The following is a 16,288-nucleotide window of genomic DNA, read 5'->3' as shown; positions in this document are numbered from 1 at the left end:
ATTGTTAGCAACGAAGTTAAGAAAATCGTTGCTAATTTGTTAGCGACGAAATAGGTTCGAATTCGTCGCTAATAACTAAACATATTGATGTTTACCGTAGCCGTTTGCAGCGACATGAAATGTGTTAGCGACGAATTACGATGACATTAGCGACGAAATAAGGGAAATCGTAGATAACATGTTTGCAACGAAAAAATTTGATTCGTCGTAAACAAATTTCTTAGCGACGAGTAATATTTATTCGTCGCCATAAGATTAGCGTCGATTAAAATTCTTTAACGACGATTTAATGATGTCGTTAATATATTGGCGACGAAACATAAAACTATCGTCGCTAATAATTGTTTACGACAAGCTTATAACGATGTTCCTAGCGACGAAATGTTATCGTCGTAAATATCGGTTAGCGACGAACATTAATATGTTAGCGACGAAATAATTCGTAGCTAAATATCAGTTTTCTTGTAGTGACTGTAGGAGATATAGATTCATTATGGTTTGATAATAAACCCAAAAAAATTGGTTTATTTATGAAACAACTTGGTTTAATTATAAACCAAAAGAGTTTGGTTTAATTATGAACCAAGATGGTTTGATTTTGAACTAAACTTAATCTTAATGGTAATGGATTAGGTTGACTTTGCTTATTGGATTTAGGAGATGACTTGCTCCTTAAGTCATGTAGGAGTATATAAATGCCCTCTATGCGGAGAAGAGAGTAGTGATTTTATTTTTGAGAGAAAACTCTAATTTAATTAGTCTTCTTCTCATCCTGTTCTCTCTCTCGCTATTGCCTGAGCTCTTTTCACCCAAGTGTTACCGTCGGTCATCTCCAGCCAAAGAATTTAGTGCCGAGGAATTCAGTGCCGACAAATTCAATGCCGATGAATACAGTGCCGACAAATTCAGTGTTGACGATTTCGGTGTCGCGCTGCTCTCTAAATCATTTCATGGGAGTTCTCTCAAATCGCTCCGTCTTCGCACGCAAGGCTAGTACCTTTCGCAAAGATGGAACTCGTGACTTCAGAAGTCGTCTTGATGATAGCTCGGTGTGGATAAGAATAGAGGCGAGGCTTTTGAGTGTCACTTGGTTGATTCCAATTCCACTCCTCATCAATCGATCACTTGCTCATTGATTCCGAAGGAGTCTTGTCTTGTGAGGCTAGCAAACATTCTCTACAATATTTGTTAATGAACCGTCAAGTATACCTAGCGTAAACTTACATTCCATAAAATTTTAATATTACGATCATGTCTGCATGAGATGTATCTTATATGCGTGGTGTGTGTTGTAATAATGAGGAATTATTATATTTTTTATTTTCGTTATGCATATTTACGAAACATGTTTTAGCACGTATCATATCGGACATTCCCCAACATGCATGACCACTAGACTAATTTTTAGTGTTTAGGGCCACGAAATTCTTTTGACAAAAGTGTTTCATGGGCAAAAAACACTCCAAATTAGACATCCAAGATCATCTATGGATTTTATGCAACATTCAGACTCACTTGTCTAATTTAGAGTGTTTAAAGTACCTTCCAATGCAAAAGTATTTGATGGGTAATAACATCCAAATTGAACATTTGAAACCATTTATGGATTGTAGATAATATTCTAGACTCAATGGTAGCCACTGATGTTCAATTTGAAGTGTTGAGGCTCTTGTGAAAGTACCCTAAGGTTTTTAGAATTTTGCGACATAATGAACAAAGTCCTAATGGTTCAGGAGATCGGGAAGGGCACTCGGTACTTCAAGAGGATGGGGCGAAGATTGACTCGACTTGGAAACGGGTTGGACAATGTGGGGTTGGGAGGAGTTGTATCATGTGAAACTCACTCGAGCAAAGCACATCCACATCATTTAGTAAATACCAGATTACAGGGGACTCCAAGTGAAACTTAAGTGCATACTTTAGTAAAAATAACAAATTAACAATAAAGTGCACACTTTAAAGTAATGGCATTGATTTCTTTGACACAGCTTAATGTGTCATTAGTAAATAAGTGATCTTTGTCATTCCAATACTAAATAACTTTTTTATTTGATAATTTAATAAATTCTAATTTAAAATTTTAATATCCATTGTGAGAAAATAAAAATGAAAACTATAGTTTGAGTTTGTGATTGAATTTATTGTACTTTTATTTATTTAATGATTTAATTTAACAAAGAAAGGAAAATTTTGAGCTTTAAAATTAATTATTTTATTCAATTTAACATATGTGTATCTAAGCTGATAAATAATTAGGACTTTTAAAATAATAAGCAAGATGCAATTATTGTGATCCCATGTGGGACTTTTCACTGTATTTTTCTTCTTACAAAAGTACTGCATTCTTGAATGAGAAAAATAATTATGGATTATTTTTTAAATATATATTCTACTATGTGATTAATATTATGGATTAATGAACTTTACTGAATTAAAATTATTATATTTGTGTAAACTTTGATTCGACTAATTAAGTGCATGATCCAAATTAATTTGTTTTGCTGTTTTACCACTCTTATTATAACTAATAAAGCATGACCAACACTTTAAAAACTAGCTAAAAAAATAGTCACTTAGCTTCTTCTAACTAATTTAACTGCCCACAAATTAAATATGCTTAATTTCTCAACAAAGACAAAGTCACTCCTCATCATGGTAGTAGACTAGTAGTTCGAGGCCGAAAAGTATTCCAATATGCTCTGGACGGTTGATGAGTTCCGGATTTACACGAGAAGTGATTTGGAAAAACACTTGCCATGTTAGTAAACTATCGGAGCCAGACTGATGTCGGCAACCCACTGCCCGCTCAACTTGGACGGCGGAAGCCACCCGCTCCAATCCACCATAAAGCCCACGACAATGCTTACTCAAGTCAAGTGCTTAACATCAAACACCCTCTCCCCGAAGAAGAAACGAACAAGGCCCAAGAACTCATGGAGGGATTGTGGTAACTTTTTGCCGCCGGTGAGCATCTTCACTAGGAAGGCGAAGTCGTAAGCACCTTGGAAGGTAACCCAGGATACAACCGAAAATTGGCCCAAGGAAAGCAAACCAGAGGCCACGAGGTGCATGGCGAACCGATGATAGTCTATGCCCCACGCTTTGTTCTTTTGAAAGTCGATGCCATTAGCCTCGAGTAGCTCGACAGAGGAAGGGGCATAGCGATCGCGATCAATGTCGAAGTCACAAAAATTAAATTCCCACACGTAGCGCACAAAAGTGCCATCATTGTAGAGGAAGCAGGGGAGGTTACCGGCAGCATCGGAGAGGGTGAGGCCGACCTGGACTATGCTGAGGACATCGACGTTGGCGCGGATCAAGTCGTAACGCTGAGGGACAGTGAGGGTGCAATAGGGATTCTTGGAGGTGAGAACGACGCCAGGGTACTCAGTGTCCAATGCGACGAAGGGATGAAAGGGGAGGGCGGAGCGGATGAGGGCGAACTCCTGGTCGAGGTTGTGAGCCCACACGGAGCGGACCTCGACTGTGCTGGCAGAGGCAGAGGCAGAGGCAGAGGAAATTAGCATGCTGCCGTCCACAGGCACTGCTGCAGCCACCACCATGATAATTCGATCGAATTCAAATATGGAGGGAGTGGAGGGAGAAGAGACGTTGGTTGGGCGATTTGGAGTTGGAATAGCAATTGAAGTGATTGTCAGAGTTTAAATAGAGTAGGAATAACGGAAGAGAGAAATTCGCTACAAACCAAATAGAATTTAACTGAATTAGTTAGTGTTAACTAAGCGAATTAGTAGGAGCCACCAGATCAACTGCAAAATCAATCAATAAAATGAATTCACAAGGTTGTTGCGATCGATTCGTGGGATTAAATAAAATTAAAAATATAAAATAAAAATATAAAATCACTTTGTTCTCTTTTTAATTCTCTTTAATTCCATTTCATCTCAAATTAATTTTTTAATTAAAATCTATTGAATTAATAAGAGAGAAATTTGCTAGAAACCAAATAGAATTAAACTGAATTTGTTAGTGCTAAGAGAATTAGTAACAGGTATAAATGAAATTAATCAACTAATTAAGTAATTAATTAATCACGTTAAGCCCATAATTAAGTAAGGATTAATTAATTAATTAATTAATTGCTGTCAAATTCAACTGCAATTAGCGAGCGAGCTTAAGAAGGAATTAATTCAAATTAAAATCACGACGCAACAAATCATTTTCTTTTTAATTCTCATAAATTATTTTTAACCTCTAATTAATTGTTAAATCAAATCAATTAATTTTATTTATACACTACTTATTTAGTTATTTATATAATTATAAGCGATTAAGACGTGGTTCACATCTCTAGCCTCTCAGTCAACGACTTATGATCCATCTATTGGATCCCTATTTTTTTTTCTCCTCTTCAACAGATATTAGAGGTGCAAAAGCATCATAGAAATCGTCCAAAGACAAAGGATTAAGGTCCCTTGCATCAGTAGAACGTCCACGTAATCTCTCAAGTATCACGATTATATTAGATTTCCAATTACAATATATTACGATATTTTCCTTTAGTAGAATGATAAATCTATGATATAGGGTTGCTAGGTCGCTCGTTGTGAGTACTTCTGAATTTATCTTGATGGATGATGGTAAACTTCTGTGAGGCTGAACCAGTAATTCCAGGATTAATCGGCCCGAAGAATGAATACTTTGTGCTAGCTAAAAAAATATAATGGACTAAGATTACGACACAAATCTACAATTAATAAGAAAGCATGAAAGCACCTAGGCTTATGGTATGATGGTAAGAGATGAGACGAACTTCCTAGGTAATGATAAATGCATTCAAATTCATCGTGCTACATTATTCGTAAGTAGCAAGGCATACATATTGGCATTTAAGCCGATCGCTAACCTCTAATATCACTCTAACATTATAATTTAAATAATTATCTTTTTTGTTAGATATGATCTAGTTTGTTTGTTTGGTTTTATACAAGAAAAAAAGATTTGATGGGGAAGAAAGTTTTTGTGAAAAAAGAAGATGAGTTGATGTATGTATAGTTTATTTTGAAAAAAAAAACTTATTTGACTTCTAGAAGTGTTGGACTTGTATAACTTCTTAGAATGTTGGGCTTGTATAACTTCTTGAAGTCTTGAAGAAGAAAGTGTATAACTTTTTAAGAACTTTGGATTTTTATTATTATAGAATTGATTTTAAAAATTAATAGATATGTATATATGTTGAATAGGATGTGATAATGTTAATTAGGATTTGTTGGATGTTTATCATGTGTTATTTAATTTTGTTGTACACAAGTTTATATATATATTGGATTGGATTAAGTTATAGAAATAAATTGGTTCCGGCTAATTTTTTAGGATTTATGGACGAAGCGACAAAAATATTTTATTGCCAAATTATTGAAATTACTGTGTATTGTTAATTTTGTGACACCAAAATTTGGGAAGAAAATTAATTTGTTACAGATCATAAATTTTTTAAAGTTATTTTTGTTGTAGAGATAGCTATGCCAATTTTGCGATGAATATTATTTTAATTACAGAATCACGATGAATTTGACAACGAAATTCTAATTCGTTGCTAATTTTATCGTCAAATTCTTCCCAAATTTTACAACAAAAAAAATATTCGTCGCAAAAGTAGTTTTTGTCGCGGAGTTAGCTATGACAATTTTGCGACGAATATTATTTTTTTTGCAAAATTAGCGATGAATTTGGCGACAAAAATATTTTCGTCATAAATTTCATCCCCAAATTCATCGCCAAGTTGCCAACGAGAATTTTGGGACAAAAATGTTTTCGTCGCAGAGTTCATCCCCTAAATTTTTGTGATGAATTTTTTTTTTATAAATTCCTCCCAGAATCCATCCCAGAACATTGCATTTTTTGTAGTGATCATATACGTGGAAAATTTGAAAAACTTATAATGATGGACCATCTGCGATTCTCTTTCTAATTTATTTGATTTATCCTGATAGTTGATAGAAAATTTTTATAGAGATCAATCTGCCTCTAAAATTTGTGAGATGGTAAGAATTTAATATTTGGAATTAAAAAAAAAACACTAAATAAAGACAACATGCTAGCATAAAAATATGATCTAAGTTAAATCCATGACTTCTAGACACGAACTTCGTTAACACAATTTTGTTGACCTGATACCCATTAATCAACTAATTTTGTACCGTTAGTTGGCTCATCCACTTAAATCATTCGATCCAATAGAGACAACTTATTGGCATTACCTTACTATAGCATCAATCAACTATATTCATTATTAGTCGATTAGGCTTGGTCAACCTTGACTATTTTCCCTGGATCATGATTAATTTTAGCATTGAATACCTCATCAAGGTCAACCATGTTGAAGCATATGTGACTCATATCGAATAAGGTTGTGGTGAGGAACATGATTAGGTCATGCTCCATTCTGGTGCGAGCAAGGAATGTGCGACGAACACTGTGACAAAATTATGGGAGGAAGCACGGTCGTGCTTCATGCTGATATTTCATGGTGAACATAACCCGTGTTTTATTTTTGGAAACACTGGGTGATTTTGGATGCAAATAATATAGCATATTTTAGTTTAAATACCTCTATATAGCTAGGATTGTATAAATCAAACATATGTAACCCTAATCCATAGTTTTAATGGAGAATTATTATTGTTGCTTTCATGGAGTAGGAAAATCGTTGAACCATGTTAAATCTTTATGTTCTTTTCTCTTCTCTCATTTTTCTTTTGCAATTTATTCTCAATTGTTCTTGTGATCAACAACTAGTATCAGAACTATAGGCTATCATATTTGAAATTTCTTCTGCAAAATTTGATCTAACAAAGTTCGACGAAATAGGTAATTTTAGATTATAGCAGAGGAGGGTTAAATATCTATTAGTACAACAAGGCATGATGAATGTGTTAGGCGAAAAGAAATTGGAAGGGATAAAGAAGTCAAATTGGGAAGAACTACAAGCGAAAGCAGTGACAAAGATTAGATTATGTTTAACGAATGATGTGATGTATTATGCCATGGATGAGGAATCACCGATGACAGTTTGACAGAAACTGTATAGTCGATATATGTCCAAGTCATTAACAAAAAAGTTTTATCTTAAGCAAAATTATTTGGGCTTAAGATGTCAAAGTGGACAGATCTGAATTAACACATCAACGTATTCAATTATATCATTAATGATCTGAAATGGGTTGATGTAAAGATTGAAGAAGAAGATAAGACTTGATGTTGCTAAACTCTCTACCATCATCTCCTATGTATGAGAATTTAGTTACAACTCTTATATGGGGGAAGGAAACTCTCAAGTTGGAGGTCACAAGTACTCTATTGAGATTTCATCAGGGAAAAAAAGCAAGTGATAATGTTTCTCAAGGTGAAGGTCTCATGGTGAGAGGTAACCGAGAAGGTGGAAGAAGCAAGTCTCAGTATGGGTTGGGTAACAATAAAACACAGTCTAAATCTTGGAAGAGGGAGATCACGTGTTATAAGTATGGGATAAAGGGTCATATCAAGTGAGATTTGTTGGAACCCCAGGTTGTTTTGATGTGATCAAACCAGTTAAGTTAGGTCCTGTGGTGTTTTAATCCTGTGTCTGAGTGTGAACGAACTTAGGAGCACAGGAAGTCGAACGGAAGACGCAGCTAGTGAGAAAGATGGCACGGGAGAGAGCTGACGGGCTCGGTGTGTCTGAGGGACAAGGCGCTGCAGAAGAGTATATCGACGGACGAGAATTGCGTGCGATTTTTCCGAGGGATGAGAAGACGGAGCGGAAGATTACTCGGGGAGCAAGAGACGCAGCCAGCGAGAAGGTTGGTATGGAAGAGAGCCGACGGGCTCAGTGCGTCCGAGGGAGAAAGAGCTACGGATAAGTACGCTGGCAGACGAGAAGGAAGCACGCGGCGTTTCCGAGGGACGAGAAGCCGGAGCGGAATGTTACTTGAGAAGGCTAAAATTGGGTTCGGGTGAACCTTATTTGGTTGGCCGAAATCACCCAAGTGAGCGGAGCCAGATCTGAAGACCCGGATCAAGACGAGCAGCACCGGAGCAGAGGGCCTGGACCGGAAAAAAATCAACTGTGTTGACTTTAGTGGTTCGGGCGTCCGGAGCAATTCCGGCCGCCCGGAACCAGACTCTTGACCAGATCACATTTGATCGTGATCCATTGCGAAGGGGATAAAGTTTTATTTCCTTCCAGGCGCCTGGAACCCTCTAGGTTCCCCGACCAAGGCTATAAATACAGCCTTGGTCCAGAAGCTTTTCAATTTCATCAAGTAATTGTAACAACACTTGTGCGCTTCCCTGTTTTGTTTAGCTTCCTTCTTTCTGTGCTTACACTACTGTAAAAGAGGCTTCTCCGTCTGAAGGAGAATTTAGTGCGATCATTTTCCTTGGATTAACAACTTCCCCGGTTGTAACCAAGTATATTCCGGTGTCTCTTTTCCTTTAAGTTCAGTCTTTAATTATTTATGCAAGTGTTTCTTTAAGTTCGAGAAGAGTATTTTTTTTATTTGTGTAGGGCTATTCAACCCCCGTTCTAGCCGGGAAACAGCAGTCCCAACAAGTGGTATCAGAGCCAGGACGCCTCAGAAGGACTAACTGTTGACTGAAGCAATGAGATGGCCGGAGCTAACATCTATCCACCAACGTTCGGGGGGGAGTTCGCGTTTTGGAAGTGACGAATGGAGATATTTCTTAAAATAGATTTCAGTATTTTACTAATAATGAAATATGATTATAAAGCACCAAAGAATGCGAACGGAGAAGAAATTGAAAATCTCCTTTGGACCTAAAAGTAGCACGATGATTTCATGTCAAACGGTAAGGCCGAATATCATCTCATAAGTGTGCTACCGGTGGAGGATCTCGACAAAATCGACAACTACCAAAGTGCAAAAGAACTTTGGGAAAGTTCTTGAAGCTCCACGAAGAACCGATTGAAGCCGAATCCGACTCTTTGATGGACACCGAGTCATTGTCAGAAGAATCTGAGACAGAAGAAATTGTCGGGACAGCCCTTATAGCCAAATTCCTTCCAGAGGACACAAAAAGCTCATCCCATATGAGCATCGATGAAGGGGGAGAGTCTTCGGAGGAAAGCAACTCTACAGGGGAGGGATCAGAGATCGACGAGATAAGTCAGGTACGGTCTCTACCACCTGACCAAATGTTTAAATTTGTTAAATTATTAACTAAAGATTGTTGCCTGTTAGAAAAAGAAAATAAAAAGCTGAAATTAACTTTAGATAAATCTTGTATGTCGGAAGATCTTAAAAGATTAGAAGTAGAAAATGATAAATTAAAATTAGAAAATGATAATTTAAAAATGCAAGTAGATATTTTGAAAAATCATGCATGTTCAAATAATCAACATATTAGAAAATTTTATGAATTAAATTGATACCTTACATACCATAAGGGACAAATTAGAAATATTTCAAAGAAATATATCTCTAAGAAATATCAAATTAATCCAGTTGACTGGAATCTATATTGGATTCCTAAGTCTTGTCTTACTTGAACATTAATTTAGACTTAGCGCTTTTAGCGATAAAATTAAACATTTAATTTTCTTATGAGGCTTTCTCTAGAAGTGATTGATGATCCGATAACCAAGAAGGCATAGTGCCTCACCACAGTTTGGAAGTCAAATATTGAAATAAAATGTTTAATAGACTAACTGATAGAGCATTAAATTGAAATTAAATAATGTTTTAAAGAGTTACTCAATTTTCTTTAAAAATTCTCAAAAATATTTTTGCTTGCAAAAGTTTTTTTGCAAAGCTCTCTAAACTTAGAAATTTCTTTTGTAAAGTTTTTAACTTAGAAATTTTCTTTCGAATTTTACTTAAAACTTTTTACAAAAATATTTTTTTTGCTTTAAATAATTATTCAAACATTTTTTTGAAAATTTTTAAATATTTTCCAAAGTTGTCTAACTTAGAATTTTTTTTTCTACTTAAAATTCTTTTTCAAAAATGATTATAATTTTTTAGTGATATCAAAAATAATCTTCGAATTTTTCAATGTTTTCAAAGTTATTACCCTTAGACTTATTGTGATACCCCATTTTTTATGTGATCAAAGGGGGAGAAGGAAAATATTAAGTCTAGGGGGAGGTAGATCAAATTTTGCACTTTCATGCAAAATTTATTGCTCTGGATTTATGTTGGTTTACCCTATCTTAACTTGGGTTGAACACATCAAAAACGGATAGATTGTTGGAACCCCAGGTTGTTTTGATGTGATCAAACAAGTTAAGTTAGGCCCTATGATGTTTTGACCCTGTATCTAAGTATGCAGGAACTTAGAAGCATAGGAAGTCGAGCGGAAGATGCAGCTAGCGAGAAGGATGGCACGGGAGAAAGTCGACGGGCTTGGAGCATCTGAGGGACGAGGCGCTGTAGAAGAGTACACCAGCGAACGAGAAGGAAGCGTGCGGTGTTTCCAATGGATGAGAAGCCGGAGCGGAAGATTGCTCGGGGAGCAAGAGACGCAGTCAGCAAGAAGTTTAACATGGGAGAGAGCCAACGGGCTCGGTGCGTCCGAGGGACGAAGAGCTGCCGATGAGTATGCTGGAGGGCGAAAAGGAAGCACGTGGTGTTTCCGAGGGACGAGAAGTCGGAGTGGAAAGTTGCTAGAGAAGGCCGAAATTGGGTTCGGGTCAGCCTTATTTCGGTTGGCCGAAATCATCAAAGCGAGCAGAGATGGAGCGGAAGACCCGGACCGAGGTGAGCAGCATCGGAGCAGAGGGTCCGGACCGGAAAAAGTCATCTATGTTGACTTTAGTGGTCCGGGCACCCGGACCCAATCCGAGCGCCCGGGCCAGTCCGAGCGCCCGTAGCAATTCCGGACGCCCAAAACCTGACTCTTGACCAGATTACGTATGACCATGATCTGTTACGAAGGGGATAAAGTTTTATCCCCTTTCAGGTGCCCCGACCAAGACTATAAATACAGCCTTGGTCCAGTAGCTTTTCAATTTCAATAAGCAATTGTAACAACACTTGTGTACTTTCCTGTTTTATTTAGCTTCCTTCTTTTTGTGCTTAGACTGTTGTAAAAGAGGCTTCTCTGCCTGAAGGAGAATTTAGTACGATCATCTTTCTTGGATTAACAACCTCCCCGATTGTAATCAAGTAAATTCCGATGTCTCTTTTATTTTAAGTTCCGTCTTTAATTATTTATGCAAGTGTTTCTTTAACTTCAAGAAGGGTATTTTTTTTATTTGTGTAGGGTTATTCAACCCCCTTTAGCCGGCCAACAGCGGTCCCAACAAGATTGTCCATAAAAAAAAGAAAGTGAATGCAAAGAATAAAGGTGGATCATCAAAATCTCCAAATATAGTGGAAAAAGAAAATTCAAATAGTGGTGACGATGATATGATTTCTATTTTATATGGTTCTGAGTAATTGATAGATTCTTAGATTCTGGATTTAACATGTTCCTATCACATAACACTTAACAAAGTTGGTTTGACACCAACATGTCAATTAATTTTAGTTCTATTTTGATGGGTAACAACGCCACTTATAGGTATGTTGGAATAAGAAATATCAAAATTAAAATATTTGATGGTGCGATTAGAACATTATGTGATGTCAGACATGTACCAGATCTGAGGAACGATCGAATTTCATTGGGACACTTTAAATTTTAATGGTTGTAGTTACAAATCTATAATTGAAGTGATGAAAGTAAGTAAAGGAGCTCTGACAGTGATAAAAGTATAAAAACTAACAAGTAACATTTATAAATTTCTAAGTACCATAATTGTAGGTGGAGCTACCATTATAGAACTAAAATGAAATAATATAGTCATGTGGAATATGCAGTTGGGTCATATGGGTGAGTGTGAGATGATGGAACTTAATAAAAGAAATTTATTGAAGATTATGAAGACATGCAAATTCAAATTCTGTAAGTATTGTGTTGTTGGAAAATAAAATAGAGTGTAGTTCAAAATAACCACACATAAGACAGATGAAATTCTTGATCATATTCATATAGATCTCTAGGGGGGCTAGCCAACATAGTATCACGTGGAGGACATATGTATTTTATTAGTTTCATTAATGACTATTCATGAAAGGTCTGAGTGTACTTCATGCGTTAGAAACTTTTTCAAAATTTATGATATGAAAAACTGAAATAGAATCAGACCGAAGAAAGATTAAATGTCAAAGACAAGATAGTGATATTGAAAACACAAATCCAAAGTTTCAAGAATTTTATGAGCAACATGAGATTAAAGACATTTTACAATTCACATTATACCACAGCAAAAAAGTATAGTAGAAAGAATAAACAGGATGATAATCAAGAAAGTTTGATGTCTCAGATTGAATGCAGCACTTACGAAGAACTTCTAGACAGAGACAATGAACGTGACATGTTTCTTAATTAATAGATTGCCAAGGGCAAAGCTAGATGATAAAGTGCCAGAGGAGGTGTGGACAAGTAGTTCGATTGATTACCCAAAATCGAGAGTATTTAGCTGTCCATCCTACATGTATGTTTCTAGTGAGGATAGATTGAAGCTGGATGCAAAGTCTAGACACTATGTTTTTTGGGGTTATCAAAAAGGGTTGAAAGGCCAACTTTGGGATTCTAAGGTAAATAAAGTGGTGATCAATAGAAATATTTTTTTATGAAAAGACCAGGTTACAACGTACTCAAGGGGATGAGAAACTATTATTAGAAAACTACTCAAAGATAAAAATCTAGCGTAGGTGGAGCTAGAAACTCATGATCTTGATGATCCTAGCTCAAAGAACAAGGAGCATAAGGCTATAGTCATAGATAGGACCATATGTATCATCAGACCACCCACCAGGTATTATTTTGAGGATTTGACTTCATATGCACTTATCACTAGTAGTGGAGATCCTACTACCTTTCACGAGGCAATACTTACTCATGGAAAAAATCAGTGAGTGAGTACTATGACGAAAGAGATAGAGCCTCTACATACGAACTAAACATGGGATCTGGTGGAACTTCCAGAAGGGAAGAGAGCTAGATGATGTAAATGAGTGTATAAGAGAAAAAAAATTCATCAGAAAATGAGGATGAAAAATTCAAGGCTTGGCTAATAGCGAAGGATTACTCATAGAGAAAATAGATTGATTATTATGAAAAAAATTTCTCCTATAGTCAGACATACTTTCATCAGGGCAATGTTGGCTTTGATAGTATATCATGATATGTCATTGAAGCAAATTGATGTCAAAATAGCTTTTCTCCGTGGTGAGTTAGAGGAACATATTTATGTGACACAACCAAAGGGGTTTAGTCAGCATGGGCAGGAGCACTTAGTCTATAAGTTCAAGAAGTCTCTCTATAAGCTGAAGCAGTCTCCAAGGCAATGGTACAAGCAATTTGACTCCTACATGATTCATAATAGCTATACAAGATGTGGGTATGATTGTTGCATTTTTGTGAAAGGTCTTGATGATGATTCATTTATTTTCTTGTTACTTTATGTTGATGATATATTGATTGTTGCAAGAAGTACGGACGATATTAATAAATTAAAAAATTTATTGACTACAAAATTTGACATAAAGTATTTGAGGGGGTCAAGAAAATTCTTAAGATGTAAATTTAAAAGGACATAACTGATGGAAAATTATGACTATCTCAGCGCAGGAATGTTGAGAAGGTGTAAGACAAATTTATCATGTGTAATGCAAAATTTGTTAGTACACCATTGGCGTATCATTCAAATAGTCCATTGCACAGTGCCCAAGGACAGATGATAAGATTCAAGACATATTAAAGGTTCCATATTCAAGAGTCGTGGCGTATTTGATGTATGTTATGGTTTGCACAAGACCAAATTTAGCACAAGCTATCAATGTGGTAAGTTTCTTTCAAATATAGTCAACGACATTGCAATGCAGTCAAGTGAATTTTCATATACTTGAAAAATACTATAGATTATGACATTATGTTCAGCAGATAACATAATAATCCTTTAATTGCAAGATATATAAATGTGGACTAAATAGAGGATTTGGATGACAGAAAGTCTACTATAGGATATGTGTTTACTATCGTGGAAGAACCTATTTAATAGAAGTCTATGGTATACCTATAGTTGCATTATTCCCTAATGAGTTGGAGTGGTGCATGACAATAGCAAAAGTCACCAAGGAAGTGTTGTGGCTTACATGACTGGTCAAAGAACTGGGTGTCCAATAAGGTAGAGCTAAGTTATATTGTGATAGTTAGAATGTCATCTATTTAGCGAAAAATTAGTTGTGTCATGTGAGAACCAAGCATATAAATATTAGATTTCACAAGCTCATGGAATTGATTTCTTCGGGTGAAATATGACTTGAAAATGCTCACATTTCTAACAATATTGCAAACATGTTGACAAGTCAGTTATTGAAGAAAAGATCAAGCATTGCTTAAACTTAATCAATTTCTCTAGCTAGTTGCTAGAGGGGATGCATCCCAACTCAATGTTTTAGGTGGAGTTCTCATATATGCATTTTTTTCCTCTAACAGGTGGATACTCATCAAGATGGAAATTGTTGAAGTATATGTGGCTCATATCAAACACAATAATGGTAAGGAGCACGACCAAGTTGTCCTCTATCTTGGAGTGAGCAGGAAATACGCGGCCAACACTGTGACAGTCGTGGGAGGAAGCACAGTTGGGTTCCGTGCAATAATTAAACAATAAAATAATTGAAGCGTAAAAAGAAATCCGTCAGAGATCCAAGCGAATTCTAATTACATCGTAGATTTTGTAAAGATGTTACCTCTTGATGCATAAAATACTTTTCCGTATCTAGAGACTCTGGTCAATTTGAGCAAGATTAGAACATTCGCGCCTCTAACGATATCCATACGAGCACAACCGTCACCCGTCTCACAAACATAATTGGAGAATCATGATATATCATGCACATTGTGCTAGCTACCATGCATATATATAAATGTAGATAAAATCCTAACTTTTAAGGTTATCATTCAGATAAGACATATTCATCACCATTAAGTCTTATCTAATAAGAATTTATAAAACGTGGCCAATTCTTATATACTAAAATATTTTCTAATAATGTGAGCTTTATTTGGTTTAGGTTTATTTGAAAACCCCAAATAAATATTAGACTAACTATTAATCCAACAAGTTTAAGATCCAATTAGATTGACCCTTTAATCCAATAAGATTCAATTAGATTAAAGTGAGACTTTGATTGTATTCCCACAAGCACGACTTGTTTCGTGTTGGAATTCTGTGGTAGTACATGGTCGTGTTCTCGGACATGGCCTGACCGTGTTTTATTTCTAGAAACATTGAGTGATTTGGGAAGTGAACAATATAGGGCATTTTTTTGGTCTAAATACCTCTATATGAACATAGCTGTATAGATGGAACATATGTAACCCTAATTCATAATTCTAGTGGAGGAATTTTGTCGTTGCTTTCGCAGAGTAGGTAATTCGCCGAACCATATTAAATCTTTGTGTTCTTTTCCTCTCTTCTCTCGGTTTTTTCTTTGTGATTTCTTCACAATTGTTGTTGTGATCTCAACACATCAGTTGACTGCCAATAGACATCACTAGTCGACCAATAGAGAGCTTCATCCTTACTTGTTTCTAAATCGACTAGCTAGTTAGACTAGTTATCGTTTTCTCTAAAGAATTCAATTTTTGTTGATTCCTGTGTTGGCTAATGAGTCAACTTAGTCAACTGTCGACTAGTCAAGTGAGAGGTTGGGACAGAGATTTACGGTGCTTCAGTAGAAAGTGTTTGCAAAATGTGTAACCTAGGATTTTTAGGAGTTTGACGACACAATGGATAATGGATAGATCCCTATCAGTTCTGGATATCAGGAAGGGTGCTCGGTGATTCAAGAGGAGGGGTGAAGAGTGATTCGACTTGGAAATAGGTTGGGCGATGTGGGTTGTGAGAAGTGCTATCGTGAGAAACTCACCTAAGCAAAGCCCATCTTCATCCTTTAGTAAATACCAAATTCTGAACTATAGTGCACTCCTTGGATATCGTGAAACTTAAGCGCATACTTTAATAAAATACCACAATAATAATAAATTAGTAATAACATTGATTTCTTTCCCAAAATTTAAAGTGTCATTAGTAAATAAGAGATCTTTAATTTATCATTCCAATATTGAATACCATTTTTATTTGACAATTTAATAAATGCAAATTTAGAATTTTAATATTCATTGTAAGAAAATAAAAATGAAAACTATAGTTTGCGTTTGTGACTGAATTCAATTTACTTTTATTTATTGATTGATTTAATTTATCAAA

General features: G+C 35.9%; 1 pseudogene; it reads right to left on the bottom strand.

Moving 5' to 3' along the window:
- Positions 1-2,640: 2,640 nt before the first annotated feature.
- Positions 2,641-3,563, bottom strand: LOC122013656 (annotated as a pseudogene).
- Between the last annotated feature and the right edge of the window lie 12,725 nt (positions 3,564-16,288).

The sequence above is a fragment of the Zingiber officinale genome, chromosome 8B (assembly GCF_018446385.1).
Source record: "Zingiber officinale cultivar Zhangliang chromosome 8B, Zo_v1.1, whole genome shotgun sequence".
NCBI classification, from domain to species: domain Eukaryota; kingdom Viridiplantae; phylum Streptophyta; class Magnoliopsida; order Zingiberales; family Zingiberaceae; genus Zingiber; species Zingiber officinale.
The sequence above is the reverse complement of the archived record's forward strand: the minus strand, read 5'-3'. Positions and strand labels throughout refer to the sequence as shown.